The 16,416-nt window shown below is 44.5% G+C and overlaps 1 long non-coding RNA gene across 1 annotated transcript in view; it reads right to left on the bottom strand.

Moving 5' to 3' along the window:
- Positions 1-1,236: 1,236 nt before the first annotated feature.
- The window catches only part of LOC118534866 (uncharacterized), a 65,648-nt gene continuing 50,468 nt past the window's right edge, over positions 1,237-16,416 (bottom strand). Inside the window, exons 3-4 of the long non-coding RNA XR_013443796.1 lie at positions 6,793-6,884; positions 1,237-1,500 (exon numbers count right to left, since the gene is read on the bottom strand). This is a non-coding gene — a long non-coding RNA (uncharacterized LOC118534866). The remainder of the gene's footprint in view (positions 1,501-6,792; positions 6,885-16,416) is intronic.

The raw sequence follows: 16,416 nt of genomic DNA, 5'->3' as shown, positions 1-16,416 counted from the left end.
CCATCACCCAGTCACCCCATCCCTCCCACCCCACCCCCCACTCCAGCAACCCTCAGTTTGTTTCCTGAGATTAAGAATTCCTCATATCAGTGAGGTCATATGATACATGTCTTTCTCTGTTTGACTTATTTCGCTCAGCATAATACCCTCCAGTTCCATTATGTTTTTATATTTTTACAGATTGATTTGGGGTTATATTTTAATACTAACTAATAACACTGTGAGACTTGTGATTTTTGAATATTAATATATCATGAAAACTTTTTGGACTTTTACTTTTCAATAATTTTCTGCTGAATCTTAGACTTTGTATTATCTGCAAATAATGATAATTTGTTTTCTTCATTCCAATATTTAAACCTCTTATTTTGTTCTCTTGTCTAATTGGAATATCTATCACATAAAAACACTGTCATAGACATTATCACCAAGGATGATATTGACTTTTGGTTTAAGATATGTCTTGATATTAAGGAAGTCATTCACTGAATCCCATTTCACAAAGAGCCTTTATCAGGAGTGGACACTAAATGGTAAGAATTGTTGATACCTACCATAGGATCATATGCTTCCTCCCCCTTTGGTCAATATTAATATAGATTTCCTAATATTTAGCTACCTTTGCATTATTGGAATACACACTCACAGTCATAGTGTATTGCTGTTTAAATCTACTCCTAGATTCTATTTGCTAATACTTTATATAGAACCTTTTATTTAAAAAAAATTTTTTTAAGACTTATTTATCCATTTGAGAGAAAGAGAGAGTGAGCGAGCACCAGCAGGAGGGGCAGAGGGAGAGGGAGAGAGACTCTGAAGCAGACTCTGTGCTGAGCATGGATCCCCATGCGGGGCTCGATCCCACGACCCCGAGATCACAACCCGAGCCGAAACCAAGAGTCGGACGCTTAACCAACAGCGTCACCCAGGCGCCCCTAGGACCTTTTAAAAATCAGTCTTGATATCTCTAGTTTTCTCTTGTGCATTGTCTGTTGAAGACAGAAGTATATTGGTATTTGTTAACGGGCAAGAATTCCTTCTTTCTCTAACCTAGAACATTTTAAGTAACTTAGGAATCTCTTTCCATCTAGTTTTCCAACTATGTCAGACAGGATTATTCAGTATTCTCCGTGATTGTGAGGTAGGCTTTGCCCTTAGACATTGCCCCAGTGTGAGAGGAAACAATGAAGAAATGGTGTGCTTGGCAGGACAGTCTCCCTTGCAACACCACATACCTTAGCAATCAGTGGTGGCCCAATGAGCTCTCTGGGGGAGTGTTTCTTACTCTTCCAGAAGCTTGTCCATGCCTCCAGCACTCATACAGGTGGGAACCTTTGGAATTTCCTTCCCTTGCGACCTGCAGCACTGCACTGAGTCGTGAGCTGGAGACTGGCGTTAGGTCATGGGATTCTCAATTTGTTCCACATGGCATTCTATCTGGCTGTATTCTTCAGAGTGTGCTGATTTGCCGATGGGAGATGGTTAGGTTTCCAAGGGAATCTAGAAAATTTAAAAATAAACCAATAGCTTGTACTCTGTTTACTCAGTGTATTTTTAGTTTTTCACTGGAGAGAGGGCACTAGGGTGGCTAAGAGACAGGAGCACTGCAACAAAGGAGAGTGGTCCCAGCTGAGGGGTCAGAATCACGAATGAAGATTCAGCATAGTGCATCTCTAAATGAAATCATGTGTCCTTTATTCAGGCCAGAACATTTCAGCTAATTCTGTATGATCTTTACATATCAGATAATGACAGGGACACTTCTAAATCTCTTAGTTTATAAATAGAATATGACTAGAGGAATGATTATGATCTATCGAATGCTTACCCTGTGCCGGGCATGGAGCTAAGCCCTTCGTAAACAACTCATGTTGTAGGTGTTTAACTGTCTTCATCATCATAATCATCATCATCCCTGTTTTAAAGATGACAAAACTGAGATTTAGAGTGGTTAAATCATTATCCAAGGTCACCTACGAGTACCGAACAGAGCTGGGATTCCAACCGAGGGCTTTGTACTCTCAATCTTGAGCTAGGAAATTATTTTGAATACAAAGTTCCATAAGTGCAGACATTTGTCTCATTCTGAGAGGAGTTCCTGGATGATAAACTCAACTTCCTGTTCTCTAGTTAAGAGATCACAAAAAGACGACCCCTAGGAATAAAAATCAAACACTAGCAAATACTTCTTTTCGCTTCTCAAATGTCAGGGTGCCACCCTAGTGTTCTATTTTCCAAATTTCAATACGATTCATTTTGTTTCCCTGTAAATATCTTTTTAGTTCTGCAAACTTTGACCTTAGGGTGGGTGTGAATATGTGTTTGTTCTAGGTGCTTGTATGTCGAAACAGTTTGTAGTACAGTTAATTTTTAAATTCCTCTTGGCCATTGGTTTAAACAGCATTCCAGCCACTGGAGAGTTGACAAAGAAATGAGTTCACGTCCTAGGAAACTCCTAAATGAACAACTCTTTTCTTGCTCTTAGTAATTAAATTCTCACATTCAACTTCATCTCAGGAGTAGCTTCTGTTTCATTTCCTGTGATGTTTTAACCTTTTTTTTCCCACCGCACTGTGACCAAAACACTCTATTATGCAAACACTGTTGTGCCTTTCTGAGTCTTGCCTATGTTAGAAATACCCGGGAAAGCACCTCAATTCAAGGTATCATTAGCATTCTCCTTGAAGGACATCCTAAGTAAAGCGGCGTGCAGAGAATATGCCCTGTCACATGAAGGAGTGTTGGTCGTCTGGCTCTAATATTTTTCACACTGGACCTTGCCAAGGCTCACATGTACCTGTTTCAGAAAACAGCATTGTGTTGTCGGCTGATTCGGAAGCTCCAGATCAGTGCTTCACAAGCTTTGCTAGACACTGAAATCATCTGGGAAGCTTTAAAAAATATTCATGCTCAGGGGCACCTGAGTGGCTCAGTCGGTGAAGCATCTGCCTTCGGCTCAGGTCATGATCCCAGGGTCCTTGGATCGAGCCCCCCATAGGGCTCCCTGCTCAGCAGGGAGTCTGCTTCTGCCTCTCCCTCTGCCCCACCCGCTCACTCTTGTGCTCTCTCTCTTGCACTCTTTCTCTCTCAGATAAATAAATAAAATCTTTAAAATAAAATACTCATGCTCAGTTCTCACATGACTGATTTAATTGGCCTAGAGTATCACCTGGGCATTGCCTTTTTTTTTTTTTTTAACTCCTCAGCTAACTCTACTGTGCATGCCCCCCAAGTGCAGGAGTGCAGATTAGCTGGTTTCTTGTTTGGAGCAGAAGAAAAGGGAATGGGCAAATACTAGGTAAAACCATTGCTGCTACCTTAGTTATTAGGAAGCAGAGTCTGTGTGATGCCTCAGAATCCAGTGCCTTCCATTGGCCTCCTCCCCCAGTGTCTATCCTCAGAATTGTATTTTACAGAGAAAAAATGAACTTCATCTGTTTTTACCAATAGGGAGAATGTAGTTGATATTATTATCTATTTATTTATAATTGAAGTGTAGTTGACATGCGATATTATATTAGTTTCAGGTGTACGGCATAGGGATTTGACGTTTATATGCCTTACTACTCACCACACTAAGCATAGTTACCATCTGTCAGCATACAAAATTATTACAATATTGTTGACTGTATTCTGCATGCTGTACTTTTCACTGCTGTTACTTATTTTGTAATGGGAAGTTTGTACCTCTTAATCTCCTTCACCTGTTTTTTTTTCACCTGTGTTTTTAAATATAGTGCTTCATGTTGAATTGAGAATACGGGAAACCTTGGGGGGGCGCCTGGGTGGCTCAGTCGTTAAGCATCTGCCTTCGGCTCAGGTCATGATCCCAGGGTCCTGGGATTGAGCCCCGCATCGGGCTCTCTGCTCAGCAGGGGAGTCTGCTTCTCCCTCTCCCTCTGCCGGCAGCTCCCCCTGCTTGTGCTCTCTCTCTCTGTCAAATAAATAAATAAAATCTTAAAAAAAAAAAAAAGAATACGGGAAACCTAATGGCAATACATATTATACAGAGCCTGAAACTAAGTCACACCGTTTTATGATAATCATAGTATTTTAGTTCTTTTGGGAAGAAGTTTGTGGATGTTTATAACTCTTCGGTGGGTGTGTATCCCTTTCACTGACACCTTCATTCAGGGTCACAAACGTGCTAATCTTCCCTGGGCTTTAAAACATTTCCCTTTTTTTTTTCTTTTTTGCTTTTCCTTCAATCCACCGTACCACCTTCTCGCATCCTCTCACTGCCAAATTCTTCAAGAGCACAACATGTACTTTCCACTCTTTCCCAAACATCGCTAAATCTAGCGTCCATCTCCTATCTTCATGGAAACTGTACTCACAAGGGTGATCATGGTTTGGGGACTCAAATCCATATCCGGTAGCTTCTCGCTCTTCATTTTGCTTGATCTGTAGTTACTTAACACCTTTTAAATTTTATTTTTATTATTTATTTTGAGAGAGAGAGAGTGCATGCAAGAGCAGGGAGAGGGACAGAGGGGGAGGGAGAGAGAGAATCTCAAGCAGACTCCACGCTGAGCATGGAGCCAGACAGGGGGCTCGATCCTACGACCCTGCGATCATGACCTGAGCCGAAACCAAGGGTCAGATGCTCAACTAACTGAGCCCCCCAGGTGCCCCTACTTAACACCTTTTAAAATTCTATGAAGCAATGGCGATAAAAACACTATGAACTTGACACAAAAACCTATACATATATCAGAGAAACATAATTGAGTCCAGAAATAACCTTGGGTACATGTGGGTAGTTAATATAGGACAAAGGTGGACATCAGATTAAGTGGGAAAAGAATCCATCTATTTCATTAGTGGCCTGGCTGTGCATCATGAGGAAAATGAGGTTGGACTTCTTCCTCACGCATCACATACAAAAAGTATATCTCAGATGGGTTAAAGTTTTAAATGCGAAAAAAAGAAAATTTAGGAGAATATATATATACACTGGGATAAGGGGAGAATTCTTAAACAAATCAGAAAACCCACAACTTACAAAGGAAAACATAGACATGGTTGGCTACATTAAAAAACTTTTTTTTATCTTGAAAAACACCAAAATCAAAGTCAAAAGAATCCCAGCTAGTAGTACATGTAATAGAGATTTAATGTTCTAATATACAAAGAGCTCCTACAGATTGATAGAAAAAAAACAAATCGAATTTTAAATGGGCAAGGACATAACTAGGCAATTTATAAAAAAAGGAAATGCAAATGCCCAATAAATATGGAAGACAGCGTAATACAAATTAAGGCAATTAGGAGATACCATTTTCCATTGACATTGGCAGAACGTAAAGCATTGATGAGGCGGTAGGAATAATGAGTCGCTGCAGTCTTTAGGAATGCAATTCAGATGTATCCATTACAACGAAAAACATATTTATATTTGGCCATGAAATCTCACATTTGGTAATCCACCTCCAGGAAATAAGGACACTGGTATGTAAGTATAGGTGTACAAAGATCATTGCTGCATCTTTGCTTCTCTTACACATACGAGAAGAGAGGCGTGAAGTGTGTCCTTTAGAATTGCAGGGCTGGGCCCAGAAACAGATCTTACAAATACCCTTCTGAATCCATCCTCATCTTATTACTTATTTTCAGTTCCCCTTTTCCTTGCTTCTCTTACCTTTAGTGCAGGCTTGATGTGTCACATAATGATAGAAATATTTTAAACTCTCTTATTTTTATTCTATTTTTGTCATCTTTTCCTTCGTTTTCAGCAGCTTGCACTTTTCCATGTTATTTGATACATAAAAGATAATGGTTGTTATAGTTCAGTCATAAATGATGTGCCTTTTTTCAATTTAGTTCTTTTCTCTTGAATTCTACTTTATTTAGAATAATGACAGTCTCTCATTTAGTTTGCATTTGCATCATATGTCTTTGTCCATTTTTTATTCTGTGTCATTTTTATATTTTTCAAGGTTTGGGATGTCACCCATCACATTTTAATTCTACTTATGGTGTTGTCTAAGACTTCTAAACACATTCTTGAAGCTAGAATTCCCTATTTGTCCACCATGGGATTTAAGTAGGGGGATTTGCTATTCTTCCAGAACATGAGGAATTCAGAAAACATCTGATTCCTCCCGTTCTTGACTGAGCCCTTGAAACGCTGCAATTCTGGGCTCATCTGGCGTGTAGCGGTGTCCTCATTTTTATACAATGCAGGTGTTTCTTATTTTTTTTTTTTTTAAGATTTTATTTATTTATTTGAGAGAGAGAGAATGAGAGACAGAGAGCATGAGAGGGAGGAGGGTCAGAGGGAGAAGCAGACTCCCTGCCGAGCAGGGAGCCCAATGCGGGACTCGATCCCGGGACTCCAGGATCATGACCTGAGCCGAAGGCAGTCGCTTAACCAACTGAGCCACCCAGGCGCCCTGTTTCTTATTTTTTTTTAAAGATTTTATTTATTTATTTGACAGAGAGAGACACAGCGAGAGAGGGAACACAAGCAGGGGGAGTGGGAGAGGGAGAAGCAGGCCCTCCTCTGAGCAGGGAGCCTGATGCGGGACTTGATCCCAGGACCCTGGGATCATGACCTGAGCCGAAGGTAGACGCTTAACGACTGAGCCACCCAGGCACCCCAATTTCTTTTTTTTTTTTTTTTAAGATTTTATTTATTTATTTGTCAGAGAGAGAGAGAGAGAATGTACAAGTAGGAAGAGTGGCAGGCAGAGGGAGAAGCAGGTTCCCCGCTGAGCAGGAAGCCCGATGCAGGACTCGATCCCAGGACCCTGGGATCATGACCTGAGTCAGGAAAATTCGGATATTTACCTTCATGCACTCTCATTCCAGGAGGGACCATCTCTCCTGCTGTTGGTGTCGGGTCTCGGCCTGCCAGCAGTCGGTCTGGTAGATCGGGGGCTCTGCCAGAGGAGGTGGGAGAAGATAAGGGTTAGGGGTGTGAGCACTGGGGTCTCTCCACCAAGGATTGCATCCTGACTTCATCACTTCCTGGGTGGGTCGCCTTGGATGATTAACTTATATTTAGTTCCCTCATCTGGAAGAAAAAAGGTGGGGGGACGGCAATAGCAGAATTCCAAAGGGTGGTTTTGAGGATTAAAGGATAGAATCCATATTCCTGGCACATACTAAATGCTCATGAAATGCCAGCTACTGTTATTATTTTTATCATCATCATCATCATTATCATCATCATCATCCATGAAGAGGACTGATGAACTTTCAGGATCATTTCTGCCAGTGCTCAAGAAAGTACCATAACAATGGTTGCCCTCTCCTTCTCTAGAAATTTCTGCTCAGGTTTTCCCACAGACCAAACACATGCTGGCTCATAAGGGAATAATCACAGATCTATTAATAAAGAGTAAATTTACCGTCACAGAACAGAAACTGAGACTTTCTTCCACTTACATAACATAAGGGGCAAGTCCTTGCCACTTCCAGAAAAGAAGATAAAGTCAGTTAAGCAAGCATGCTTTGTACAGCTCTGTGGAATGAGAGGACTGTTTCTTTTTCAAGATTTTTATCTTTAAGTAATCTCTACACCCAACGTGGGGCTTGAACTCACAACCCCGAGATCGAGTCGCATGCTCCCCCGACTGAGCCAGCCAGGTGCTCCTGAGAGGGCTATTTTAGAATATATTTTTTCTCTAGAGCTGTGGGGAAAATTAGGCAAAATGTGGCCAAACTCCTGAGAGTGAGTTTCATTAATTCATCCATTTTACAAAGCTTGGTTGAGTCTTTCCTGAATGATGTTTGTGGGCACAAAAAATGATGTCTTTGGGGTGCCTGGCTGACTCAGTCAAAAGAACACGTGACTCTTGATCCCGGGGTCATGAGTTTGAGCCCTACTTTGGGTGTAGAGATTGCTTAAATACACTTAAAAAAAGTGATCTTGTCAAAGGTTGATGGGTGCAGAGATAAGGAGCAAGAAATCAACCTGGATGATGGTCTCTATTTTCCACTTGAGCGAATAAGTCTGGGCAAAAGACACCTGCCTCCCATGCACTCTTTACAAGAGCAATTTCCCAGCACAAACCCTTTGCATTTCCCAGGCTCTAATGTTCACCCAACCCCTACCCTCCAAGGATGACTTTTCCTATCTCAAATTGCCTTGCGTAGAGAACATTCTCTTCCAGTAAGCCTGGCCATCCTCCTGGGGGGCAGGTGGTCCAGGAACTATCTTGAAGCCAGTGCTATGACTAAGGGGCCTGCGATGGGCCAAGGGCCCAACGATGACATGAACAGCAGGCACTGTTGAGTGTGTGCTTTGAACTCAGGAGGGATGAGGCCTTTTGAGGCTGGGGGATTGGAGACAAGTTCATATGCCAACTAAAGTGGCATATGTTCCCCCAGTCTGGGAATTATGGCTCACGTTCCACACAGCTTAAGCAATTCTCCCAAAGCAGAAGCAAAACAGGCTTTTGTGGGGAAATGGAAACTGGCTGGTAGGTGTTCTTCATACGTATCACAGAAATTCTGGGAGTCCTCCTGGAGTGGCAGCTGGTAGGGAACAGTGGTTTGTCAAAGTGACTAGCAAAGTTGCTTACAAGCCAAGACCGTGAGTCACTTTCATTGGACCCTGGTGTCCCAGGGAAGGCTGAATCTTGTACTTCCCTTCTTTGTCACCAGAACCCTGACCTCCCTTCGGAGGTTTTCCGAGGACACCTGAACGCCAGGACCCATTGAGGTGTGAAGGGACAGTCTGGACTTGTAAGTTTGGAATATCAGGCCTGAATTTGCTCTGGGGCTAGAAAGTTCTGGTACTAGGTGGAAAAATTTATTGAAAGAAGTGGTTGTCTTTGTTTTCTTTGTATATTACTCAGCATTCCAGCAGGTGCCAAGTTTTTGTGCTCCCTTGCCTCAGGGTCTCTAGGAAGAAGTAGTTGGCAGGCCATCTCCCTTCCTGATTTTCCCCCCTTTCTCCTGAGGGATTTGAGCATATTATATCAGGGAAAGGAGCTGAGAGTGGCTTTGAGGGGTAGAGTTTCTAGTAGTGAAAGAGCAAAGATTTTTGTCCAAGAGAAGGAACAGATGTCTGCAGTTTTTGCAAGTACAGGTTTCCCCGGCTATCCAAAAGTAGAGCGTTCCTGTGAAAACTTTCGGAAGCTGAAATGGGGTGAAGAAGCATTACCGGGAATTTATATGAAAACATTTTTTGAGCATTCCTAGACCCCCAAAATGACCGCTCTCAGGCTTTTCTGATACCTTAGGCCGCACCTTGCTAATGGAGGCACAGAATAAATCGAGATCGAGCACAGATGCTCACAGACGCAGCTCAGACCTCCGGCGGCCTGATGCTGAGATGCTGAGTGTGGTTTTGGGGAAGGAGCTTGGGGGGCCGCTCACTGCTCAGAGTGCGCATGCCGCCTCTGTAAAGGCTGGCTGCAACACAAACACTGAACGCTATTTTTGCTTTTTGTCTTTTTACATGAAATTTAAAAATCCCATTTTGGAGAAAACAGGTACTAATATAGGTCTGTCATAAAAGCAAAGTGGCCTAACGTAAACTTTCGAAAAGCAGGGGATACCTGTCATGGTGCTCTGCAGTCCATCCTCACAGAACCTCAAGAAGATGACAAGCCGTCCAGAGGCAACAATTCCATGTTAAATATAGGAAGGTCTTCCTGGCCTCTGGGTAGTGGGGCTCTCAGCCCTGGCAAAGGACCACCCAACTTCAAGGATCTATGTAAGTTTGGCCTATGGGGATCGTGGTGGAAACCATGTTGATAAGGGGGGGCCCATGGGTCAAATCTGGCCCACCATCTGTTTTTGTTGACATGTTAGCTAAGAGTGGTTACCTATTATTGTCTGCGGCTATTTTCAAGCAATAATGGCACGGTTGAGTAGTTGTGACGGAGACCCATCTGGCCTGCAAAACCTGAAATATTTACTATCTGGTCCTTTACGGAAAAAAGGTTGCTTGCCCTTGATGACCAGGATGAATGTTTGACTTCACATCCCAACTCCTGATCATTAACTCTTGGAGTGGCGATGGCAGCGGGAGGTGGGGGGAGAAGAGAACCCTCTCAGTCTTTGACATTAAATCCAGCCAGCGGAAGGGAACGGGGCGGGGTGGGGGGCGGTAGGCTCAGTGTCATACATACCCTAATTTTATGTAAAGTAAATAGAGCAATGTGCTGTTTCTTGCACTTTCAGGTTGGAGTTACAAATTCATTCCTGTCATGCTTCATCTTCTAGGCCTTCAGTTTGACAATCATGGCTTTTGTTTTCCCGAACCTGTTCTGGAACTAACATCCATAGGTCTCCTCTCGCTGCATATCCTAAGCCGACCATTAGGTCCCAACTTCAGTGTTCGCCCTCCCCTCCACCCCTGGAAGTCTCACTTTGTTACTTCAGCTAGCAAGTTTGCCTAACAAGATTTTTCAAAACAAATTTGCTTCTAGATATCCTGGCTGGTTTTTCCTCAGACAGTTGAACCATATCTCCCAAATTAAAAAGTTTAGATGTGGGGTCTCCATTCTCTCAATCCCTACTGGATTCTTTTTTTTTTTTTTTAAGATTTTATTTATTCATTTGAGAGAGAGAGATCACGTGCGGAGGAGGGGGCAGACGGAAAGGAAGAAGCAGACTCCCTGCTGATGCAGGGCTCAATCCCAGGACCCTGGGATCATGACCTGAGCCAAAGGCAGACATTTAACCATCTGAGCCACCGAGGTGCCCCTCCCTACTGGATTCTAATGCACATTCACGTTCTGGTAATTTGTGTACATTCCTTGTTTTTTTCTTGAGTACAGGGACTGAGTCTTAGGTAGGTAAACCAGATTGGACAAGAATCAGCTTGATCCGGGTTCAAATTCTGACTCATCCCCTAGCCTGTAAAACCACGGGCATATCATTAACATCGTTGGGCTTTAGTTTCATCATCTGAAATGTTCTAGTAATCCCCTCTGTGCCTCCAGAGATGTGAGGATTAAATAAGATAGTGCCATAAAAGTGCTTTTTTAGGAATCCGTGATCTCAGTATCCGTTGCCATCCAACTCGGAGCAAGATAAGGCCCTGGCTTGGGAAACAGGCACTTGACACCAACCTCTCCTCCTTCTTCGGAGGGTTGTGACTCATCCTGAGAATCAGTAGCTGACCTGACCCCCACCTCAACCCTCATAAGCACATCGTAATCACGTGACCATCATTGTGCTGGGAACACCCAGGAGGAGAGGAGGGGAGAGCTTGAATCGGATCAGTGGGACTGTCACACCAGGGTGAGGCGGAAGCCTGTGGAGGCTCCAGAGTTGAGGAGGTTGAGCAGAGCGCCCGAATGCCTGGGCTGGTGTGCTGCTGGGGGCAGCCCAGCCTCGGCCTGGTCACTAGTGCCACCGCCGATCATGTGTCTTTGCCGGAGATGTGACGGTTCCTTCTCGGCTCCTGTTGGGCCCTGGCTTTTGTGTAATCTCATTGGAAATGGAGCCACTGTCCGGGAGAGGACAAACAAATCTCAGGATGTACATCCTGCAGAAACAGGATAATTAATGATTCAAAATCCTCCAGATTTATTTATTTTAAAGAACCAAGATATTGTTTGTACTTCTTCCTGTGAAACCTGCTCTGTGCCCTTATTTTGATCATTTCCTTTGTCAGTTTAGTTGGCTCACTCCTCAGAGCCTGCTCCGTTGGAGGGGTGTTGCCTCTGTCAAAGGGGGTAGGAATCAGAGCTGGGGAGTCGGGAATCCTGTTTTCTGACTCTTGCTCTAATCCACCTTTTCCACTCATTACTATCCCTTTACGCAATGAAAGACTCTCAAATGGAGGCTTTGTCTGCCACTAGGACAGCTGTGAGGGAGTCCCTGAGGGAGGGGTGTTGACGGGAGCCAGGCGGGCTCTGCACCAGTTCCTTGTCTGAGACCACTTATGGGAAGTCGTTTTGATGTGAGGACAGACCAGTCCAGGGAGGAGCCCTCCACCTGCCATTTTCTGTGCCCACATTGTCACTGCCAGGGGTCTCCCAGCTTCCAGATATGTTTGACAGACTGTGTGCCTGATGGTCTTCTGCCCAGACTCCCATGGCTGCCGCAGATCTGTCCTCAGGAGAACTCTGGTCTGGCTCCATCCTCTGCCTTCTGAAGGACTATGGTATGTGGTTGTCCACTCTCCTGCACGTCAAATCTCTCCTTTATGGAAGACTCCCCATCAGCATTAAAACGCTCTTTTCTTCCATGCCCCAACACAAAACCCCAAAACAACCCTCCTAAGACCCCATGCCCCTTTTTAGAAGCAATCCACTTTCTCTTCTCTCCTTGGTAACCAGACTTCTTGACATTGAGTACTCTCGTGTCTGCACCCCCTCACCTCCATTCCACCTGCAACCCACAGCAATCTGGCCTCCCCTGGCCCTGCTCTCCTGAAGCTCGCCTATTCACACTCAGCTTCTTTGAGCTCTGTTGACTCCTCTCCTTTTCTTGAAACCAGCTTTCACTGGCTTCTGTGACATCTCACAATCCTGGGTTTTTCTCTTACGTCTCTGATTACTTTTTCTTAGCCTCCTGGTCAGTGACTCCTCTAACCAGTCTCGTCTGTTGGAGTTCTTTAGAGCTCTGTCCTAGACCCTCTTCCCATCCAATACTCATTCCTCAAGAAGTTGCATCTACTTCTTTGGCTTCAAATAGCATCAGAAAGGGGTGCCTGGGTGGCTCAGTGGGTTAAACGTCTGCCTTCAGCTCAGGTCGTGATCCTGGGGTCCTGGGATCAGGATTGAACCCCGTGTTGGGCCCCCTGCTTAGTGGGGAGTCTGCTTCTCCCTCTGCCCCCCCTTGTGCTCTCTCTTGTGTGCGCTCTTTCTCTCTCACATGCTGTCTCTCAAATAAATAAATGAAATCTTAAAAAAAAAAAAAAAGCATCAGAGAGCTAGTCCTTATAGCAGAATGGCCCCACCACAGTGTGGAGCTGTTCGTTTTGACTTGCAAGATCAGGTTGGAGAAAAGGGAAGATGGGGTTTCAACCCATAGAATCGCTGAAAAAGCAGCCCAGTTAAGTATCTTTCCTCATCTGAGAAAGTCACTCATTGGGTCAGTCAAGGTGAGCTGGACCGCAGTGCAATCAGTGAGCCTGGGGAATCCCTGACTGGCCTGCAGGCCTCCCAGGCCAGGACGCCTCGGTCTGATAGGTTAGCCTTAGCTCTTACGGAAGAGGAACCACTGCTATTGAGCCAAGCCACGTAGCCTACCAGTGGGTTCAGGGGTCAGCTGTGAGTAGTAGAGATGGAGCCGTCAAGTGGAAATGACTCTTCCCACTGAAACGACTGAAAACCACACGGTCTGTTCAGATAGTGTAAAGAACGCACTATTTCGAAAGATAACCAGAGAATTTCTAAACTATATTAGTTAGTAGTACACTACAGGTGTGTGTTGTGATGGTAGAATACAAGTTGAAAACTAAATGGTATGTTTTTTCCCCTTCAAATCTATTTTTCTGTGACTGTGATGAAGTCAGGTTGGATGTGTTGATGGAGCATTCTGGTAGCCTGAACTAAGGCTGGGGAAGGAAGCTGACTTGCAATATTTAAGGCTTGGAGCTGGCAGGACCCTGTAACCATTTGGATAGTCTAGAATTACCCTTGGCCAGTGACAGGAGTGAACACAACTGTGGGGGAGGGCGGTTTCCCTCAGATGTTGTCTTAGTGTATTTCTTACAACAACCCTATGAGGGGATGCAGCGGAACCAGGGTTTGAACCAAGTATGTCTACCTGTGAAGTCCGCTAAATCCTACTGTGTCTGGGAGGCTGTGTGAGCCCTTGAATCAGAAAGGGAAGGATTGGCTAGGGGAGGGAGCTGCTGGTGCCCCAGCGGTTCCGCTGACCATTGCTGAGCCAACATCTCTTACTGTGCCTGCATATCTGGTGTGGCTTTGGGAGACGTGGCTGACAAACTCATCTTGCAACCTTCTACAACCTTGACAGTTTATCTATCCTGCTGATAACAAAATGAGACAGAACCGTACTGCTGAGTGAAAGCTCTAGAGTTGGCTTGCTTGTCAAGTTTCTCCTCACACTTGCCATCCCCACTTCATTTCCTGACTTGTAAATAGGCAGGATGAGAGCAGGTGACCGACGAGTTTGATAACCAGAGAACTCTGCTGTGCTCAGCATATCCTGTTATTGTGAATCTCAAGTCCTGCTTTGGCATCGACTATCCTTTTTCCCCTCTTTTTTTCTGGCTTACTCGGAAGATCACGAACCTTGGAACCAGCACTGGGTTCAAATTCCAGTCCTGACACCAAACTTGTTTCCATTTTGCCTGAAGATAAATAGAAATATTGAACTCAGAGTTGTTTTTCTTTTTTTAAGTTGGCTCCACGCCCAGCGTGGAGCCTAACGTGGGTCTTGAACTCATGACCCCAAGATTAAGACCTGAGCCGAGATCAAGAGCCCGACGCTTAACCGACTGAGCCCTGCAGGAACCCCTCAGAGTCATTTCTGAAGACTACGTGAGATCATGGAAAAGAACTCAGCTCTTTTCCTGACTTTTAGTAGGCATTCAAGAAATTATCTTTCTTCTCTTCTCTGCACCCCTTTGCCCCCCACCCCACCCCCAACTGTTTTAATTTTAGCCCAAAACCCAGCCTAAGCATTTGACCATGGGAAGGTCTCCATAGGTTGTGATGCTCTGGGTGGAGGGAGTGGGGTAAGCAGGGTGAGTCTGGGAAGTCATGAGGAATACAATTCAGCTGGGAAGGGGGGGAGGGAGCAGGGCCCCGTCTCTCCCTCACTGATTGGAGCAGGAAGGTTGCAGACCTCTAAAGCACATTCCACCTTTTCTCTCCCCTCTTCCAAAGTGCACTCCCTGCCCAGAAGCCCCAGCTTGGGCCTCAGTTAGCACAAGTTTCTCTACAGGCTTGCCCCATTCTTTCCCTCCCTCCGGTGTCAAGACTGAGGGCAGGTGGGGCCCAGACTTGGGTGAAATGATAAAACATGGACTTAGTTCCTGGGGCAACCAATATCCTGAATTGGGTCCTTTCTGTCGTTAAGATTAGCTTTCCTTCCAGTGCCCTGATGTCTCTATCTTCCCCTCCAAACACACACATCTACTCCCAGACCTCAGCTTCCAGGAAGTATGTGGGTCAAGTCAGCCCCGCCCCAGTCCTGCCACAGTGTATTAGGACATGGCTGCCCAAGAAATGCCCAGCAGAGCAGAGCCAGCAATAGAGTCAACAGATGACTCCTTGCCTTCATTTATTAACCTGAATAAAGGAAGTAAGCTTGGTACTTGAGTGGAAAGTTAAGTCCCTTGTCCAAGGTCATACAATTAGTGGTCAATGAAGAATCCAACCCAGGAAATTTAATTCTACATCCAGGGCTTTTAACATTCACGATTGCAGAATAGGATATAACATGACTTTAAGTCAAGTGCTGAGGTCTGGATTTTGGGTCATGACACAGGAGTCAATAGTTGCAGGGATGCAATCAGTATCTTTTGAATGAAACTAGTTATTTGCACTTCTTTATAATCAGAGGATGTGGGTTGGGGTATATATTGGTGTAGCCATCTTTGGAAAATATAATTTGCCCCAACATATTTGAGGATGTTATAAAAATTAGGACCTTTATATAAAATACTAAAATTTATTCTACTAATAAAAAGTAAAACCCACAAAATTTCTTTCTTATTCTAGGTTCTACTTATATACCTTCAAAGCATTACCTATCTAGAGGGCGGGGGTGACCCCAAAGCCATAGTCCTTATGTACGGAGAAATTTAAAAGACCACATTAAAAGCTTCTGCTTTTAAATGTACATGTTCTCCCAGGTAAAGGACATATTCCAACCCCTTAGCTGATACTTAAAAACCGAGAGGGGAAAATTACTTTCAACTGTAAGGTTTAGAGAGAGAAGCCAAAGCCTTTGGATTTCCCCACATGTAGGTGTGGTCCCAATAATGAGTGAACTCAACCGTGTGGTGGTCCCCAGAGTGTCTCAGATTTTGCTGGGTGAGGCCTGCACTCTCTGAACATGACTCACCTTCTTCTGGATATTGCCGCCTGGCAACTTGCCAAGCACGTTCCTGAGTGACATACAGACACTTTCTACGGCATAGGCTGTTATAACCAGGACCCGAACAAAAGTGGGGGCTCCAAAGTGATTCCTCCCCATTGAGATAGGTATGATCAAGCACATATCTTTGCCTGTGGACTGGAGAAACACACCGATTAACTGGCACGGACGTGGAAACATGAAACAATGCTATCATCAGGAAATAATTTGTTCTGACCACAAAGATAGTGAAAGTCAATTCAAAAACATAATGCAGGGACGCCTGGGTGGCTCAGTCGCTTAAGCCTCTGCCTTCGGCTCAGGTCATGATCCCAGGGTCCTGGGATCGAGTCCCACATTGGGCTCCTTGCTCAGCAAGGAGCCTGCTTCTCCCTCTGCCTGCCTCTGTCTCTCTCTCTCTCTGATAAATAAATAAAATCTTAAAAAAAA

The sequence above is a fragment of the Halichoerus grypus genome, chromosome 14 (assembly GCF_964656455.1).
Source record: "Halichoerus grypus chromosome 14, mHalGry1.hap1.1, whole genome shotgun sequence".
Taxonomy (NCBI): domain Eukaryota; kingdom Metazoa; phylum Chordata; class Mammalia; order Carnivora; family Phocidae; genus Halichoerus; species Halichoerus grypus.
This window is presented reverse-complemented; position numbering and strand designations above follow the sequence as displayed.